The sequence below is a fragment of the Desmodus rotundus genome, chromosome 2 (genome assembly GCF_022682495.2).
Source record: "Desmodus rotundus isolate HL8 chromosome 2, HLdesRot8A.1, whole genome shotgun sequence".
Classification (NCBI taxonomy): domain Eukaryota; kingdom Metazoa; phylum Chordata; class Mammalia; order Chiroptera; family Phyllostomidae; genus Desmodus; species Desmodus rotundus.
The window spans coordinates 183,621,306-183,639,837 of NC_071388.1; the positions used below are offsets into that span (position 1 = coordinate 183,621,306).

Sequence of the window (18,532 nt, forward strand, 5' to 3'; positions counted from 1 at the left end):
TCAGTGTGGCCAGGGACCACCTGTAACTGAATCAACTTGCTAAAAATGCTGATTCAAGTGCTTGACTTTAGATGCACTAAATCAGAATCTTCTCGGCAATGGAGCCGAGTTTGCTCTCCCAGCATTGACTCTCAGGGCTTCTTAGACCATAGAGTTCTGAGAATCACTGCTTAGGCAACTCTCTTCTCTTGCTCACTATAGCTCTCTCTCTTTTTTCCAGCAAGTGCTAACAAACAAATGAGACAGCACATAATGAACATTCTATAAAGATTTGTTAAATAAAAATGAATAGGTCTTTCAGTACATGGTATAGCAGTTACCTAGAATAATCTCCTACTATGTTGAAGATTTTACCTCTGATGCTCTTGGCCTTTGGTTGGAAGTCATGAGAAAAACATAGTTTAGGAGCCCCAATGGATAGTATGATGCCATTTCTACCCTTCCAAATGTATTTAGAGAGATCATTCTTTTCCATAATTGATGTCTGATCTAAATGGCAGAGAGGGCCTTAGATAAGGGACTTCTCAAGTATCTTTCAGACACCGTTAGATGATAGTCTACTTTATATAAGCTTAATATTTCCTCTACTATTATGTGCTATTCTGCTATTAGCTATTCATTGAGTTGAACATTGTCTCCTTTACTCAGTCTCAATCTTTAAAAAGTAAAGTACTTCTTAGCTCAAAAATTTTCCCCTATAGCAAAATAAATGGGCAAGAAACACTGTGATCTGAAGTTCCCCTGAAAGAGGAGAAAGAAAATATGGAGCAAGGGCATCTGGCCACTAGATGAAAGCCTCCTCTAATCCCTATTTTGTTTATAAGCATAGATTGCAGGTCCTTTTCTTGCACCACTCAAAGAGTCATTGACCCCCAAATCAGAGGACCAGCTGTTTTATGGCATTCCAACTGTCATCACTGTCTCCCTCCCTGCGATCAGGGTCCTGGGAAGACCCTAAGATTCTGCTCACCTAAATGGGGCTTGGTCCATCATGGAGGGGGAGCCCAGACACTATAACTTTTCTCACTGGAACCACTGGTCCCAGGTAGGAGTGTGGATGACAAGAGAAGAGGGACAGAGCTAACTGGCTCAGCCCCAACTCCTACTACTTCACAGCACAAGCCTCTGTTCATCTTCCTTTTTCTTCCAACATGGTACTCTTATTTCTCCTACTTCCTGTTTCCATATTTTTCTCCCCCCAAATATTTATTCCTTATTTTTACATGTACTTGGGCTAATCTGAAATTCTGCCTGCTCCATCAGATTCACTGGCACTTCAAGCCCACGCGGATTTATCCCCTTCTGTTTTGCAACTATACTTAGTTTCATCTCCAACTTCAAATGTGCATGTTTTTTCTTTCTCACTTGAGTGGAAACTTCTCCAGCATAGGAATCATCACAGCTTTGCACACAATAGATGCTCAAATAAATGTCCTGCAGACTTGAGGAGCTAGGACATCTGGGATTATGGGAAGGACAACTGCCTTTTTTGCAGGACATGGCTGTGTTTTCTTAGGTGGCCTCAGCCTAACAGCTTTCCCCTTTGACCTGCAGAACTATGTGTAGGTCAATATATCTCTTGACTTAAACCTTTAAGATTCTGGAATATGATCTCCAACTGGCTACCCTGCACCACGTTCTACTTCTATTTCAATCCAGCCTACCAATCTTTTTTCTTTTTCTTTCTTTTTTTTTGGTGTAAAGGCAAAAAAGCTCATTTTTATTCTATCTTTCTGTCTCTTTTGAACTGTGCAGTTGTTGCTAAAACTGACTATATTTTTATACCAAGTCTGAGCCTTCTTCCATCTCTACAGTTGATACACAGGTAATTTACTTGGATTGAACTTGTAAAATGGTGATGTCACTGTGCTAATTGGAGCAAAGCCAGTTAGGAATTTAAGTTACTGTTTTGGGAGATCTCAAAACAAAGCAGAAAATGACTTTCACTGGAAAGTTATTCCTATTGCTTCACTTCTTTTTGCACCTGTTTACAGCCATGACTCAGGTACCTTAAAGTTCTTGTTTTATTTTACACATTTTTTTCTCTGTTCAGAAAAAATGACACACCCTACAGATGTATGGGGAGAAAATGTTCTTTTCTTTCTCTTTTATGTGTTCTTGGCTATAGGTGGGGGTAGGGGTTTGTAGATTCAGCCAAAACCAAACAAACCAAAACAAAACACCCCCATCTCCAAACCAGGATGACTTGTGTTTGATCTGACAGCCTATCAGGAGGAAATTTTAGACTTGTATTGTGGTATGAATAAAATGTGTCCTGGAGACCCCTTCCCAGGAGTTTCTGGGCAGGAACAAGCTAAGACTATGGCCGCTGTTTCAGTTCTAACACAATCTCCTATTGCCACTCCTGGGTACATGTGGGATTGATGCTGACTTCATATCACTGGTGTTAATGCATCCTGCAAAGGGGGCAGCTATTAATCTTCTAAAAAAATTTTCTTAGAAGAATTCAACCTGCTCTGGTCTATATGGTTAGGAGTCTGACATTCAGCCCCTTCTTGGGAATCATTGCTTTCATGGGTGCTCTCTATCAGCATTGTTGTTTCATTTATTATGTACAGTAATTACCCGGAGCACTTGGGAGAAATGCAGGTTGAGCTGCATCAGTCCTGGAGCTTCTCATTTGTAAGATTGGAGGCAGGGCCTGAAGATTTTAATTTCCCAATGAGTCTTTGGTTCATATTTCCAGAAGCCCTGATCTAACTCAGGATCCCACCACCACAGACAATTAGGACCGGAGAAGCAATCTTGGAAATTTTTTTAGAAGAAAATGAGGCTCAGAGACATTAGGAAACTTGTCTAAGGTCACAGAAGGAGGCGGAATTTGAGCCATGCTGAGAGGCCAGGTCTGTTGATTTTCACGTCAGGGCTCTGCAGTGGGTAACGCTGTGAACCTTTCTGCCCAGGAGCTGTTCTTTTCAGGCTGCTTTTCTTCCTGCTTCCACCCCAGATGCTCTGTTAAGCCTCAGTGTGATCATTACCATGGTTTCTGGCATGATGTTGACTCCATGTTTTCTATCTCTCCCTGAATCTCAGGTGCCTCAGCCTATCCTCAGTCATTCTGCAGATGAAAATGCTGCAGAGAAAACACAAAACAACCACTGCAGTAGGCAGCCACTGTGTTGCCTGCAGTACACTGAGAAATGTTCCACATTCTGCTGAAAGTCACGTAACAGCCAGGGAAAGGACGCATGCTCTTTTTATCCTGCACAGTCAGGTTACCATAGCAACCAACGGTGTTATAAAAAACACAGTCACACAAAGTGATATCATCTACTGGAACAACAACAACAACGACGACAACAAAAGGGAGGCTCTCTCTGGGAAGAATTGTAGAAAATACATTTCAGAAGGTGATTTCAAATTTTAGAAAGCAACGCAAACAATTTCTCATGTACAGCACTTTTCTTCAGTTGTTTCCTTTTCTTCTTGCTTCACCTTGACATTTTAGTCCATTTGCAGTCATCCCAGTATTAGCATATTTTCCTCACCTTGTTAAAAATGAGTCTTGCTTTCCTTCTTTGTAGTTAATTTGCAAATCAGACATAGTCTCTTGTCTCCCATGAATATATTTTTTTGGCTTGTGGCACATCAAAGTTATCTTTAACTATGACTGGACTTTAAGGAGAGACAGCTCGGATTTGTGAATGAAGACCAGTATTCCCTAGTACTCCTTTCCTATTTAGGAAGCCATCATTTGGATACAGTTTCTTGAGCTGCTTATTCTCAATGAAGTGGGAAAGCAAACGAACTTGAGAGGCCTTTAACATTTCATGGATGTACTTAGCTAAAGCAAGCCTCACAATAACCCTGCAGAAGAGGTAGTGCCTTTATCCTCATTTTATAGACGAGGAAACTGAGGTTCTGAGAGGTTTTATTACTCTCCCAAAGCCACACAGCTAGTAAATAGCAGAGTTATGATTAGAACTGATATTGAATTCCAAAGCCCACATTCTCTTTAAATGACCATGTCTAAATTCTGGGAGCTACTTGCCAAAGGAAAAGGGGAAAATCGGAAGTGCTAGAGAAGTAAAGCACGTATCATGGGGGTTGCAAATAGATGTCAGAATAAGCAAGTAATCTTTGGACAATTTTTTTTAAGTTTATAAACTATTTATTAACAGAAAAGGCTTACAAATCATTTCCTCTTGGCCACACCCACAATGTGACCCCAGTGGCCTGTGGACTTGGTGTGCTGGCTCTGAACACGAAGACCCCAGATGTGGTGCATCCATCTGTGGACCCGAATCTTCTTCAGCAGCTCCAGGTCTTCACAAAGCTTGTTGTCCAGACCATTAGCCAGAACCTGGCTGTATTGTCCATCCTTCATGTCCTTCTGTCTGTTCAAGAATCAGACTGGAATCTTGTACTGGCATGAATTCTGCATATGGTGATCATGTATTCCACCTCATCCTCAGTGAGCTCTCCTGTCCTCTTGGCAAGGTTGATGTCTGCTTTCCTCAATACCACACTCTTCATTGCAGCGATGGCAAGGGCTATTTTCCACCACCCCTTGATGCTGGTGTATTACTTGCAAAATGTGCTGAAATGTCTTAGGAATCCCTAGAGACATGGCAGCAGTGCCCATGTGGAAGAGAGCTGGACAAATATTTTGAAAGGTGTTTTGAAGATGCTCATGCTGAGATTACCTCCAGCAACTGAGAGTTGTAACCAGAGAAAGAAGAAAACAGGAAGGTGAAGACATGTAAAAGTAGACCATTGGTTTCTATCCATACTGTTAGCAGGAGCTGTTTCCCACTCACTGGTGCCCAACTCAGTGTGGCAACATGGCTTCTCAGCAGAGATGGGGAAAACAGAAACCATTGATATAGCCAGCAGCAAGCTTTGATTTTCACCTTACCTGGAGTGTGTTCCTTGAAACACTATGTTCACAAAACCAACAGTTCCCTGAAAATGGGGTAATTCCCTGATCAAAACAGCCTGGAGGTAATAAAAAGTAATGGCCAGTGAAAGGCAATGGCAGTTACCTTGCATATATATCTGTGACCCTTGGGATGGGGCTAGTTTGTAAAAGAAAAATAGTTAACCTAGAGCAGAAGATGAGATTGGGAAGTAGGGGTAAAGAGAAGGGAGGCTTTGAGTTGGGGGTGAGGGGTGCTGGAAAATAGAAATGAGTCCTTCTGAGGAAAAAAATAGGGAAAAAAGCAGAAGACAGAGGCCTGAAGATCCCCAATGTTAAATAAAAAAAATAAAGCGGACCAGTATTCCGTGAACAAAATTATCTGAGAGAAGCACAGGTCTGAACCAGGAGATGAACCAGCTGAGACCATGATGGAGGTAACTGCACAGAAATAATTTCTACCAGAAGTCACAGTGTGGCAATATCTGGGGCCAAACACAAAATGACCTTCCCTTCTAGGAATGGGTATTAAAGGCAATGGTTCCACTCTGGATGTGTGGCAGTGGAGGCAGGTATGTGTGGTGTGGGGTGGGCACTGTGCAGGGGTAAAAGCTGCTTTGGGGCAGTAGTTTTGGGGAACATCACAAAGGAACTGCTGAGTGCTTTAGGCCTGTGCAGAGCTGAGCAGCATGGACTGCACTTGTGACAGTTTGAGTATTTATAGTGCTTGTAATTTGTGCTTGAAAGGGTGATTCATGGAGGGCATGATAGCTGTGTCCAAGATGTGAAGGGCTATCATATGAAAGAGGAATTAGATTTGCTTTGTGGGTTTCCTGGAGCACTTAGCCCTAGTGTTTCACTGGAGAACATGATAGAAACGGGGATTAGCACGATTTTTCATCCTGTATGTAGACTTGGGTTTAGAGTCAGGGAGAGTGTATTTTATTTGGTGATATTGCAGATTGGCTTGGGACAGGCCTGCTGGATTTTCAACATCAACTGGTGGGGAAGAGAAAGAACCAGGGGATTGGGTGGGGCAGAGGGTTGGGGAAATGGACCTGATTGAAGGATCAGCTCCTGTTTGGCAGGCAGCACTCCTGCAGACAGCATCTGAGACTTGTGATGGGTTCAGGCTCTGTTAAGGCAGGAATCACCATCCAATGGAGGGCTAACCTGGCAGGCAGGTGCTGTAGCAGGAAATGATATGGTAGAAAATACCCAGAGCCAGATGGCTATTGATGTCCTGGTATGTTAGCTGGTTCATGTTAAGACTCCTTCAGATATTTGGAAGTATGGAGAATAGGGTCTCATGTTTGGGGGAGACTTGAACAGGTGTTGGGAGAATTGGCATGCTGGGTAAGTAAACTGAGGCCAAAGTCCAGGTGAACTTCATAAGATGAGGAAGACTACATTCTCCTTGAGACCTGGTCTGGAGATACTGCCATAGACTGGGTCTGGGATTAACCACTAGACCACTGATCCTGGGAGGAACCTCAGAATCCTTTTCAACACAGTTCTCTAGGGAATCACAGATGGTATTCAAGATGTTATTGATAACCTCAGGGATTTTAACCACTTCTACCTTTTCCAACACTCAGCTCAAATGTCCTTTTCTCTGTAAAGCCTTCCTAAATTAAACTCTCACACCTGGTTACTCTTACTGCATTTCGTTCTTCCCTCTTTTAGCTATTTATCCCTCTGCAGTATCAACATTTGTTTACGGCCTTTTTAACTTCTCTCAATGGAGCTCATTGTGGGCAATGGAAGAATCTTTTTCATATCTATCTACCCAGCCATTAGAATGGAAGATACTATTTCTATTTTTGTTAAATAATTTGGCCAAGATTTTATCACATGAAGTGGTAGAGATAGATTCAAGTTCAAGTCAGTCTTTTATTTAAATTCTGTGTTCTTTTCCTTAAACCCTGCACTCCACTCTATGCCCTTCAGCACATTGGCACAGGCTTAGTTAGAAGGAGAACAAGGTTGTATTTGTGAGCATTCACAGACATCAAAGAAATTTCATGACTTCTCTGAAAGTGGTGTCTCGGCTCCAACCTCAGAAACTTCCATCTTCTGTGGTACATTATATAAACTGAGATCAAACTAGTCATGATGAATCTGACTTTTGACAACCATCATAACACTATTGCCTTTATTCAGCTGTGGCTGAACTATTTCTGTCTAGCTTGGCTGCCTAACCTTCAAACTTTTTAAAATCAGATGTCTTTATGCCTACAGAAACTGAGAGAATTATTTTATAATTATACTTGCTGGAAAAAAATAAGTCAATGGAAATTTTTAATAAAATATGTGGTAAAAACACAATTTTAAGTTATGAATTGGAAAACATGCAGCCAAATCTTTATCCACTAGACTACTCAGTATTCTGCAGCCATCTGTGGAAATTTATAGATATTAAATTAGATATAGGCTGGTTTTTCTGTTTGTAGAACATAACAGAAACCTAACTGAAAACCACATAGCAACATTATAAAACCAAATGTGGTGTTTATTCCCTTCAAGGTCAAAATGCATATGAAAATGTAAAGAAAATTACTTGCTTTCTCATTGAACAAAAGACTTCTGTTAACATTTTATTAAATATTGCATATTTCTAAGAGACATAGTGAAAAAAGTATTTGTAATCATTCACTCCAAGAATCTAAATTGTATTCAAAAGTGATGAAAATAGAGACAAATTTCCTTTTCTGTGGCATAAGAGAGTTGGTCAGACTTGTTATCTGCAAGGTCCCTGGTAGGTCTGAGAGCTACAGAGTTGTCATTAGAGCTCAGAGCTACCTTGATAAGCTGAAGAGATTTTTAGATATAAATAAGATGAATTTCAATGAAGATCAAGTATAGAGAAATGCACTTGGGGAGGAAAAACAAGTTATAGAAATTCCAGGTGATAAAGGCAGTGGTGTGTGAGCACCTCAGCAAAAGACTCAGGGACAAGTAAGCTGTTCACAGTGTTGCTTGAACTGAATAAATCTGGGGGACATACACAGAGTGTGATCTGCAAGAAGTGCAAGGCCATCCCTGGAGTTGCTTGTCACCGCACACACCAGGCCTGGGTGCTGTGATTTGATTCAGATCAGTAACTTAAAAAATGGGTACTTAAGAAAAGTAAACCCAAAGTTATATTGGAAATGAAAAATGGCTTTTAAAAGGTCAATTTCTTTTTCTTTCCTTTCTTCCTTCCTTTGTTAAGAGCTTGAAGGTAGAATTAAGGAGCAGTCCTCATTCGTATAAAAGAATATCTCAAATCTCTATGTCCTATAAATGAACTATGCTGAGGAAGTTGCATTTTGGCTAATTATGAGTGTAATCCTGGATTTAAATCCTATGGTCAGGTTATTAATGGATTTGTCACTCCTGGTTTAAGGTTTTGAAAACATTCTTTCCACTCTACTCATTTTTTTTTTCTGGCACTGAGCAGACAGGCACAGAGTAGGTTTTCAATGAATATCTCTGGTAGAACAAGTTCCTGATTGTAAAAGAAAATGGGAGTTCCGGCCAAGATGGAACTGTAGATAGAAATGCTTCGCTTCCTTGCACAACCAAAAGAAGGATAATAACCAATTTAAAAACAATAAACAACTAGAAGTGCTAGAAAATCAAACTGCATGGAATTCCGACAACCAAGGAGTTAAAACATTCACCTAGACCAGTAGGAGGGGCAGAGGCGGGAGACAGCAGCTGAGCAGAGAGGACATGCGGCAAGGCAGCAGACTGCTCCATTGAGGCAGGGCTGGCTGAACATGAAACTAAAGACTCAAAACTAGCTGTAAAATGCTGTGGGGGTTGCGATGGCGGGAGAAACTCCCAGTCTCACAGGAGAGAGTTCGTTGGAAAGTGGGGCAAGAGCTGAGCAAGAGAGGGCATTGTTCCCTCTCTGACCCCTCCCCCAGACACAGTGCCACAACACAGCAAAGAGTGTTGCCCCACCCTGGAAAATACTTAAGGCTCCACCCCTTACAACATAACAGGTGTGCTAAGACAAAGAAATATGGCCCATATGAAAGAACAGATCAAAACTCCAGAGAAAGAACTAAGCGATGAGGAGACAGACAACCTATCTGATGCAGAGTTCAAAACACTGGTAATCAGGATGCTCACTGAACTGATTGAGCTCAATTGCAAAATGAAGGAAGAGATGAAGGCTACCCAAAATTAAATAAAGCAAAATACACAGGGAACCAACAATGAAGGGAAGGAAACCACAACTCAAATCAATGATTTGGAACAAAAGGAAGAACTAAACATCCAACTAGAATAGAATGAAGAAGTAAGAATTCACAAAAATGAGGAGAGGCTCAGGAACCTATGGGACAACTTTAAGTGCTCTAACATCCGAATCATAGGGGTGCCAGAAGGAGAAGAACAAGAGCAAGAAATTGAAAACTTATTTGAACAAATAATGAAGGAGAACTTCCCCAATCTGGTGAAGGTAATAAATTTCCAGGAAGTCCAGGAAGCCCAGAGAGTCCCAAAGAAATTAGACCCAAGGAGGAACACATTGAGGCACATCATAATTCAGTTACCCAAGATTAAAGATAAGGAGAGAATCTTAAAAGCAGCAAGAGAACAGTAGAGAGTTTCCTACAAAGGAGTGCCCATAAGACTATAAGCTGATTTCTCAAAAGAAACCTTACAGGCAAGAAGGGGCTGGAAAGAAGTATTCAAAGCCATGAGAGGCAAGGATCTACATCCAAGATTACTCTATCCAGCAAAGCTATCATTTAGAATGGAAGGGCAGATGAAGTGCTTCCCAGATAAGGTCAAGTTAAAGGAGTTCATCATCACCAAGCCCTTATTATATGAAGTGTTAAAGGGACTTATATAAGAAATTGAAGATCAAAAACTATAAACAGTAAAATGACAACAAACTCGTAACTATCAACAACCAAACTTAAAAAGCAAAAACAAAAACTAAGCAAACTAAAACAGGAACAGAACCAGAGAAATGGAGATCACATAGAAGGTTTTCAGTGGGGAGGGGGAGGGAAAGAATGGGAGGGAAAGGTACAGGAAATAAGAAATATAATTGGTAGGCATAAAATAGATGGGGGGGGGAGGTTAAGAATAGTATAGGAAACAAAGATGCCAAAAAACTTATATGTACACCCCATGGGCATGAACTAAGGTGGAAGGGGAATGCTCGTGGGTGAGGGGGTGCAGGGTGGAGGGGGGATAAAGGGGAGAAAAAATTGGGACAACTGTGATAGCATAATCGATAAAATATACTTTAAAAAGAAGAAAATGAAAATGGGAGTTAAGAGCACCATTGAATGCTTAAGACCGATATGAAGAGCAAACCTCAAAGGGTTACTGAATACTTACTTATAGGTATGAACCTACAACGTACTTCCTAGGAAAGTATGTTGTATTCTGGAATTCTGCATATCTTACGAACAATTCTCAACTACAAAATTCCACTAACAAAATCCCTCAAGTGGCTGGGAGAAGACCAGGCCTGTGGCCCATTCCAGAGCAGAGGATGGGCCGAGAGGGGAGGGACAGAAATTCACAAGCCTCTTTAGTGGATGAATTAGGGAGGAGGAGTATGTCACTCATAGAAGGACAACCTAGGGCTGTGTCTATGTTTTCTCCAATTGAAACCGAGGGTCCTTATGACTTTGATTAAATTTAGTTTTAAATCCTAGCTCTAGAAATAGTATATCTCTTCCTGTCTACACCCCTCAGATACCTAGCTTTTCCCCCAAATAAATCAGCAATCCCTGAGTCAGCAGAAGACCTGACCAATGGACACAGTGTTTGGACTTCTGGCAGACTTAAGATAACATCTTGACCTAAGTTATGTTTCAGTTCCTGAGCCCTTAAGTGGAACCACTCCTGGGCTGCTTTCCCATGAGACCAATAGAAGGATACTGGGAAAAACCTCAGAGGTGTCCTCGAGACCTGAAGAAATTATTCATTAGCTTTACCTCACCTCTGACTGATCAGCACCCAGCACCACCCCAAACTCCTACCTCACGGTGTCTTGTGATTTTTCCCTAAATAATCTGTAACCTACATGCTATTTGGGAGTTCAAGCTTTTGAATATTATCTTCCCATTCTTCTGGATGGCACCATTTATAATAAAATAGCCAATATTTCTCCACTGCAATTCTTGGCGTTTAGTGTTTGGCTCTGCTAGCATGAAGTGGACAAACTCTTTCTGTTCTGTTCTGTTCTAACATAAACATTGGTTTCAAAGCAGATATTCAGTCATTTTAGTTAGAAGAGGACCACTTGAATACGTCTGTTCCACATTTTGTTGTTAAATCCTTTATGTTCCTTTCGGGTGATAAAGACTTGAGTGTAGTGCTTGTTTCTAAAACAAGCCTTTTAAAATTGCTATTTTGGTAATACAATTGGTTCAAAGGAAAAACTGGAAAGGTAATAGATTCTAGTGAGGAAATATTGCTGGATAACAAAGGAAGACAGAGCCCCATATTCATCGTTAATTGGCTGCCAGTTTCATGCAAGTCATTTGGCCCCTGGGCCTGAATATTCTCAATACCTTCCATTTCAAGAACACTTTTCTATTTTAAAAGCATTCTCATGTACATTGCTGAAATGCAGTAGTCAAAGGAAATGATAATTCCTTTGATTGTCATAACTGCCCTAAGAAGTAGGTAGTGTGACTGGTCACAATTTATAGATGATAAGGTCAAGGTTTAGGGATGTTAATTAACTTAGTTAAGAAACAGAGAACTTCTTATAGGATGCGTGTACTTGTTCACTCTATTTTCAGCTTTATTATTGGGGGACTATTTCTATGACATATTTGATGAGGAACATACATATTAATATAATTATTGTCCTATAAGTTTTAAAACAAGCAAGTAAATTTTACTCAACACAGGCTCTAGTCCTAGTTTCTTCTTTCTAGAATGTTAATTTTTATTATTGAATGAAAGGAAAGTCATGTGATTTTTAATAGATGCCCATCTCTCCTCCCCCCTCACACCCCCAAGCCTCAGAACTTGCTTTCTGGAAAGAACTCAATATATAAGCTCCACAACAAAATAGACTCCAGACCGCACACTTGGAACAGTCAGAATGGGTTTGGTGAGGTGCGCTAATCAAGAGAGGAAAGGAGCACAATTCATTTCTGAATTGGTTATCAAATTCTTCTTGTAAGTGACACGATTGAAACTGCCAATTGGCTTTGCAACCTGCTGAGTCCATATTTCTACATCTGTGAAAGCTCAGCAAATGAGCTCTTCTCAGCAAAGCAAGAGGGTTTCGACAGCTAGAAATTTGATGAGGTGTTGCACCCTGTGGCCAACCATTTCTCAAGAGACCTCTTTCTGTTTCACCTATTGAATTCCCTTGTGATTGACAGACAGCTTCACTCATTACTCAGATTTTCCTTTATGTTATCTCCTTAGCAAATCTGGTCACCACAGTACTTTTAAAAAATACAGTCACCTTATTATTATGGAATCACTCAACACTAGAGCTTGAAAGGACTCAGGAAGTCATTAAGCTAAAGTCTCTTCTCCCAAGAGTCACCATTCAGCTTTCCCATCTTGAACCCTTATCAGGTAGACCCAACAATCCTTCCCTTCATCACAGTTGAAATATTCTATCAGGAAGTGCTCTCCAATTTCTTTCCATACTGCCATTCAAAGTCTTTGGCTACCCTCACTACAAAATGATGATTTGAATGTGAAGATGTTGTACTAAAAATTATGGCAACAAAACTATTCATTTCATTTGAGCCAGAGGATTTGTTTTGCCATTTATTATAAGATGAACAGAACCATTATTCTAGCTTCCATAAGGACAGAGGCATCAAGTGAAGGTCTATCACTGTTTAAGCAATAAAAAATAGAACTTTGTCCCCCTAGGTTCAATCTTAGAATAGTCTTCTCTTCTTTTGGTAACTACACCTTCTATAAAGATGTTCTGAGGAGTATGATGTGTTTAATATTTATAGGGCTAAAAAGAGCATTAAGAAAAAAATGGTATATGTTTAATTTTTTTTCTTCTGGGTGTTTTCTTTCCTTCCAGATGTTATAATGCTGTTTTCAAGACACATTTCTAATAAGAGAATAGCTACAGTTACATGAATAAACACATTGTCTGTCTGAAAGAACCCCATTCAGGCTGCTGAAAACAGAGGCAAGCTAAAAAATAGGTGTGTAGAACCAATAGAATGGCATTTTGCCACTTAATGAATTACAAGGACTAGATGTGCGTTTTTTTTTAAAGGATACATATCCTTTATGAACTTGGCCCATTTATCATGAATTAGCAAAATGTCTTCAAATTCATAATTTAGGGAAATCTTCTAATTCATTTGTGTATGCACATGCATTTGACAGCGTCATCATATGATTTGATGGCTTTTCTCATTCAAAGACACACTCATTACCAGATATACTTAGTGCTTTTGCTAGGCAGGGGTTGGGAAAGTCGGGGACTTATTTAGCATCCACTTATTGTCAGCATATTATGCCATAACATCATTCTACACACATGGAATTTACTAGTCATTTTCTTAGAACACAAGAAAGTGGGAGGTGTTGTCCATTAGAGAAGATTAATAGTAACTATAAGCTTCCTAAGGTCAAGCCCACGCCTTTTATTTCTGCTGTATTTCCTATAGTACCCAGCACAGTGCTAACAGAGTAAGTACTGAATAATGCTTAATAAGGGCATGTTGCAGAAACATATTCTGGGTTACTTCTCTCCCTTAAGAAAGTTGCATAGAATCCTGTCATCAGCCATTAACTCAAGACAGCTTTGGGACTGGGAAGCATGAAGAAAAGCAGAGGCATGCAATCTTGTAGAAGGAAGAGAAGTGCTGAGATGGGGCTAGTGGAGTGAGGATGTTGAGGGAGTAAGCAAAAGGTCATTTGGTAACTTGTGGCGGCTTAGTAAGTCAGAATTAAGTAAATGTTTATAACCCTGATAGACCACACTAAAAATTACTATCAAATGTTTGTCAGAAATGAATTGGGCTGCCTGTTTGTCTGGAACCCTTGGAAGCCTGTGAAAAACTGAACTGGGCACCTTTGGGGTCCATTTAATATTCTAGCAGCCATTTTTGAGCAGGAACAAGCTTGGCTTTTTAGTTACCCTGGAGGTGTCCCAATTTTATAAAATTTCTGTTTATGTTAACAACACTTTTAAGTGGGAATTATAGCCTCATTGCTATAGAAATCTGCTGTTATAACCATTGGTAGTCTGGCTCCCAGTCCTAGCCTAAGAGAAGAGGGCAAAGAGAGGAGAGGAATGAACACTGGCCAGTTTTGCTGAGATGCAGCCATGCTTTGAGATTCCCTGGGACAGCTTCTAGTGACAAAGCTACACCTGAAAAATATTGGTCAGCTACCTGCTCACTGATTATGCATCTAGTTGAAGAGCTCTGAGCTGCCGAGTGGTCTCTGTCCAGTTGCGGAGTCAGCATTTTCTATTGTTGTGGGTTGGTAAGCAGAGAGCACTTTCTCAGACTGAAAATAGAGAGATGGGTCAATGGGGCTAAGCTTAGATTCAATTGTGACACCTATGAGTTTCTTACTGACTGGTAAGGAAACTAAGTGAGTGGGTGATCGCAAAGGCTGCCCTGTCCAAGGAACTTCCTGGAAAATGATGGACTCACCATACTAAGATAAGGCCCTGACCAAGAACATGTAATTAACCTACATGTTTTAGAATAATCATGCCATATCTATTGAAAATGGAATTTTTGTAATGTTGGTAAGTGGTATCTTTGTGTCTGTGTGTGTTTAAGAAAAAATTTTTCAGTTTTCAGGGATAATAATTACAAAAATTTAGTATAATTATGCACCAAAAACTGTTTTAAACCCTTAACATTGAATTTAGTTTATCTTTATAAGATGAAGTAGGAACATTATTACCTTCACTTGTAATATCTGAATGAGGGCCAGGGGGCAGGTATACACATAATGCCAAGACTGTGTGACTGTGGTGGGTGTTCAGAGGCAGAACAACTAATTGCAAGGGTCCTAACTAAGCTTGTGGAAGAGAATCTAGGCTAGGTAGGCTGAGAATGTTTCTATCCTTGCCCCATAACCAATCTTTGGGTTTACGACTTGCTAGAAAATCTTGGGACTGTGGCTTCTCCTTTTCTAGTTGCTGTCTTTGAAACTTAGGAGTTTCTTGTCGGTCATGTAGCATCTGTGGAGTCCTTTGCATTCTGCTATAAGTGGATAGTAAAAATTGATCTCGCTTCTTCCTTTTTTTTTGCTTTGGGCTTAATGTTTGCTTTGGGTTTAATGTATAGAGCAACCAGTAAAACCATCTGTCCAGTCAGCCAAATATAGCTAGGATTTGAAATTTCAGTAAGGAAGGCATTCTCATCAGGCATCAGGATTCACATTAAAATAAGACCCAATATCAAAACCTTGACATTTGTGATTGAGTACAAAAATCATGTCCCTTTTCTGTTTTCTTGTTTATACTTTATATTCCAAGCCCCATTAAAAGAAATATCTGCATTGTAAGTACGATAAAGATATTATATTAAAAAAGAAATATTTATCAAGAGAAAGGAAGTAACAAAACAGAATTCGTGGGTGGTGAGTTATTACTTTTAAGTAGTGACTGTCAGAGATCTGAAATGTGAAAAATCATGTCACTTTCAGAGGAGAAGAGACACAGAAGCTCTTGTTTGAAGCACATCTTAGCCAGGAGGAGACAGAACTCTGCAGCAACACAGAATCCAGCACAGCTGCCACTCAGAGGGAGTCTGATGCCCTCACTAGGGTTTCTTCTGAACTTCCACTGGGGAGGTAGTTATTATTCAGCTATTTCCTAATATAATACCTCCCCTTTCAAATGATCTAAAGGAAGAGATTTGGGAATATTTTTAGCAACATGAACTATGATGTTAAAAATAACAAGGACCTAGGGCTGTTGAAAGCTATTTTCAATTTCAGATAACAACCGGTCATGCCTGGTTACAGCATAACTGCCAAGGGCGAACTTCTTACTTCAAAACATAGCATCCCAGGTTTCACAGCCCCAGATTTCACAGCCCCCGAGATGTGAGTGCCCTCACAGTCCCTGTACAACCACACGTAGCAGCTACCTGTCAGGCAGGGTTAGCGCTCTGGTGAGAAGGATTGAATTTTTACAGGCTAGATCTTTGGAGTAATCTGAGGAAATGAATCTGGAAAAAGCTGTTATTAAGGGCCCACACTTAGCTCAAATTTTACTGATTCAGATAGTTTTCTATCTTTTCCCACTTAAACTAGCACAAAATGAAGAAGGGAGTTGTTTTGGTGCTTTGTTAAATATGCTGGTTTTCTCAGCCAGCAGCCAATATTCTTAGGGGCTGCTGGACACCATGCACTGATTGCTCTAGGTGCTTCAAGGACACCAAACTGGAAAGGAATACTAAATGAACAGTCATTGGATTTCCCCGGATTTTAAAGAGTGGATTCCCTTGGATTTTGAAAAGTAGATTCCAACTGGATTTGTTTGTGCAAGGCAATGCAGTACAACACCCTATGGATGTAGAGCAAGTATGAATCTTAGAAAGGAATGTGTATATTTCCGTTCATTTCTTAACTCAATTTCCAATTTTAATTTCTGACTGTAAGCTTCATTCTGCTAGGCTAGTGGAAAGAAACTTTTTAACCTCAGTCCTTTCTGGGGTTTCCCCATCTGTCCCCAGGACTGTGTCATACTTCTGGATCTTGTGCAATGTTAAGACAACTGCGGTAGGTTGTCATCAGACCCTCTCACACCTGCCCAGTTCCGTTGTTTCTGTCTTCTTCACCCTTCAGGAATAGTGACTCCCAATTACTTAGCTTGGGGCTGGGATATCCTGGGTGAGGCTCTCTCTGGTAGGGTTGACCCTTGGATAGTCTACGGTTATTCCCTTCTTTTTTGGGGAGGCTTTGCTGCCTTCCAGGTGGTTGCACTAGGGGGTGAGATATAGGTACCCTCTGCTCCCTGACCTGCCCTATCTTTCACTGACCCTTGGGAAAGTCTCTTTAGGGTCTGAGGAACAGCCTTCTCTGTTCAGGTTTCTTTGAGAGACTTCCTTTCACTGAGGACTTTAGTTAAACAAAAAGCAAGAAGACTAAGGGGAGTATTTCTGCCTTTTTCTCTGGTGCATTTTTTTCTCTAAGACAAAGAAGAGCAATTTATGGGAACACGCAAAAGGGGTAGAGAGAAGAAGTGAAAGGGAATAATACTGGGAGGGAAAAATAAATGATTGTATCAAAATATTATCCTTTAACAACCCTAGGGAAGTAAACATGCACACTTGTTAAAATGCTTGCACAGGGAGGAGCACAGGGCATTACGAGGAAAGGAGAATCCAACTCAGACATGATTGAGAGGATCTTTTATGCATTCAGACATAGCTGTGCATTCTCAATGGTGCCTGTTAAAAATTGGATGGCGTACAATGGGTAGCTCTTAAAAATGTCTGTTTAAGATTGGATGGCTTCATGGTACAGTGAGCAATGATCAGATGGCCTGTGGGACAATTAGAATGTAGGGTACATTTTGGCAGTGGGGTGGGGGGAGATGAATTAAGTAGAAGGAAGAGATAAAATTTCCCTAAAATCACATCTCATTTTACTTTGTGAGGATAGAACCACTGACTCATAGAATATTACTGCTAAAAAAAAAAAGATGAAATTTCCCTAAAATCACATCTCATTTTACTTTGTGAGGATAGAACCACTGACTCATAGAATATTACTGCTAAAAAAAAAAAGATGATTGAAGAGCCTATAGTTTCACCATTTAATTTTTTAAAGTATAGAAATATTATAAAACATTTGCCCTAAGTTGTCTAGTTCATGGCAAAAATGGAACTAAACCCAGGTCTTGGGGGTCCTAGTTCTTTGTGCTCCCTGGGACATTCTTACATATTGTAAAGGTTTTAACAATTAGGTTACAATTTTAAGGATAAGAACAAACTGAAAAAGAACACTATCAATGTCAATATAACACTATTTTAACAAGTTTCAAGACAAAACCCTTTGTCAATATAACTCTTCCTGGGAGTTTATTTCCAGGAAGTGAAGATGTCATCTAAGGACTTGGATTTTATGCAGTGAATCACCATTGCGTTCTCAGATTCAGAAGCCCAGGCCAGCTGCATGGCCAGATGGCCCAGTGGCCCCGCTGGACTTATCTTGTTGGCCTGAGAAATAGAGCAGAGCTGAGGGAGAGAAAGAGAAATTATAGCCAGTGGCTGCCAGAGAGAGAACTCCCAAGCCTCTGAAGATTTGCTTCAATAAGTGTGTGCTGTCTCATGAGCAACAAGAAGATGGGTGAAGCTCAGTTTAAATCTTTTCTTCAATATTATTTGAAGGGACACATTTCGTGATTTTGTTACAGCTTTCTTACTTGAAGGGTGCTATCATCAGTGTCACTTAGAGCAGGTTAGAAATGCAGAGTCTCAGGCTGCACCCCAAACGCAGTGACTCAGATTCTTCATTTTCACCAAGATTTCCGGGTGATTCATATATACCTTAGGACTGAGAAGCACAGTAAAAGGTAAACAAAATCAGGTTTTATTTCCGGCTCAGTAGGATTAGGGAGCAATCGTGGCTGGGGGCAGCAGAGGGGGAAGTGAAGAAGACAAAACTGAGATATGAGGCCTGGTCTAGACCCATTCTGCCACTTCCCATCACTGTGGCCCT

The 18,532-nt window shown here is 40.4% G+C and overlaps 1 pseudogene; it reads right to left on the minus strand.

The window, feature by feature from the left end:
* Positions 1-4,156: 4,156 nt before the first annotated feature.
* On the minus strand, positions 4,157-4,591 carry LOC112308073 (small ribosomal subunit protein uS13-like; annotated as a pseudogene).
* Between the last annotated feature and the right edge of the window lie 13,941 nt (positions 4,592-18,532).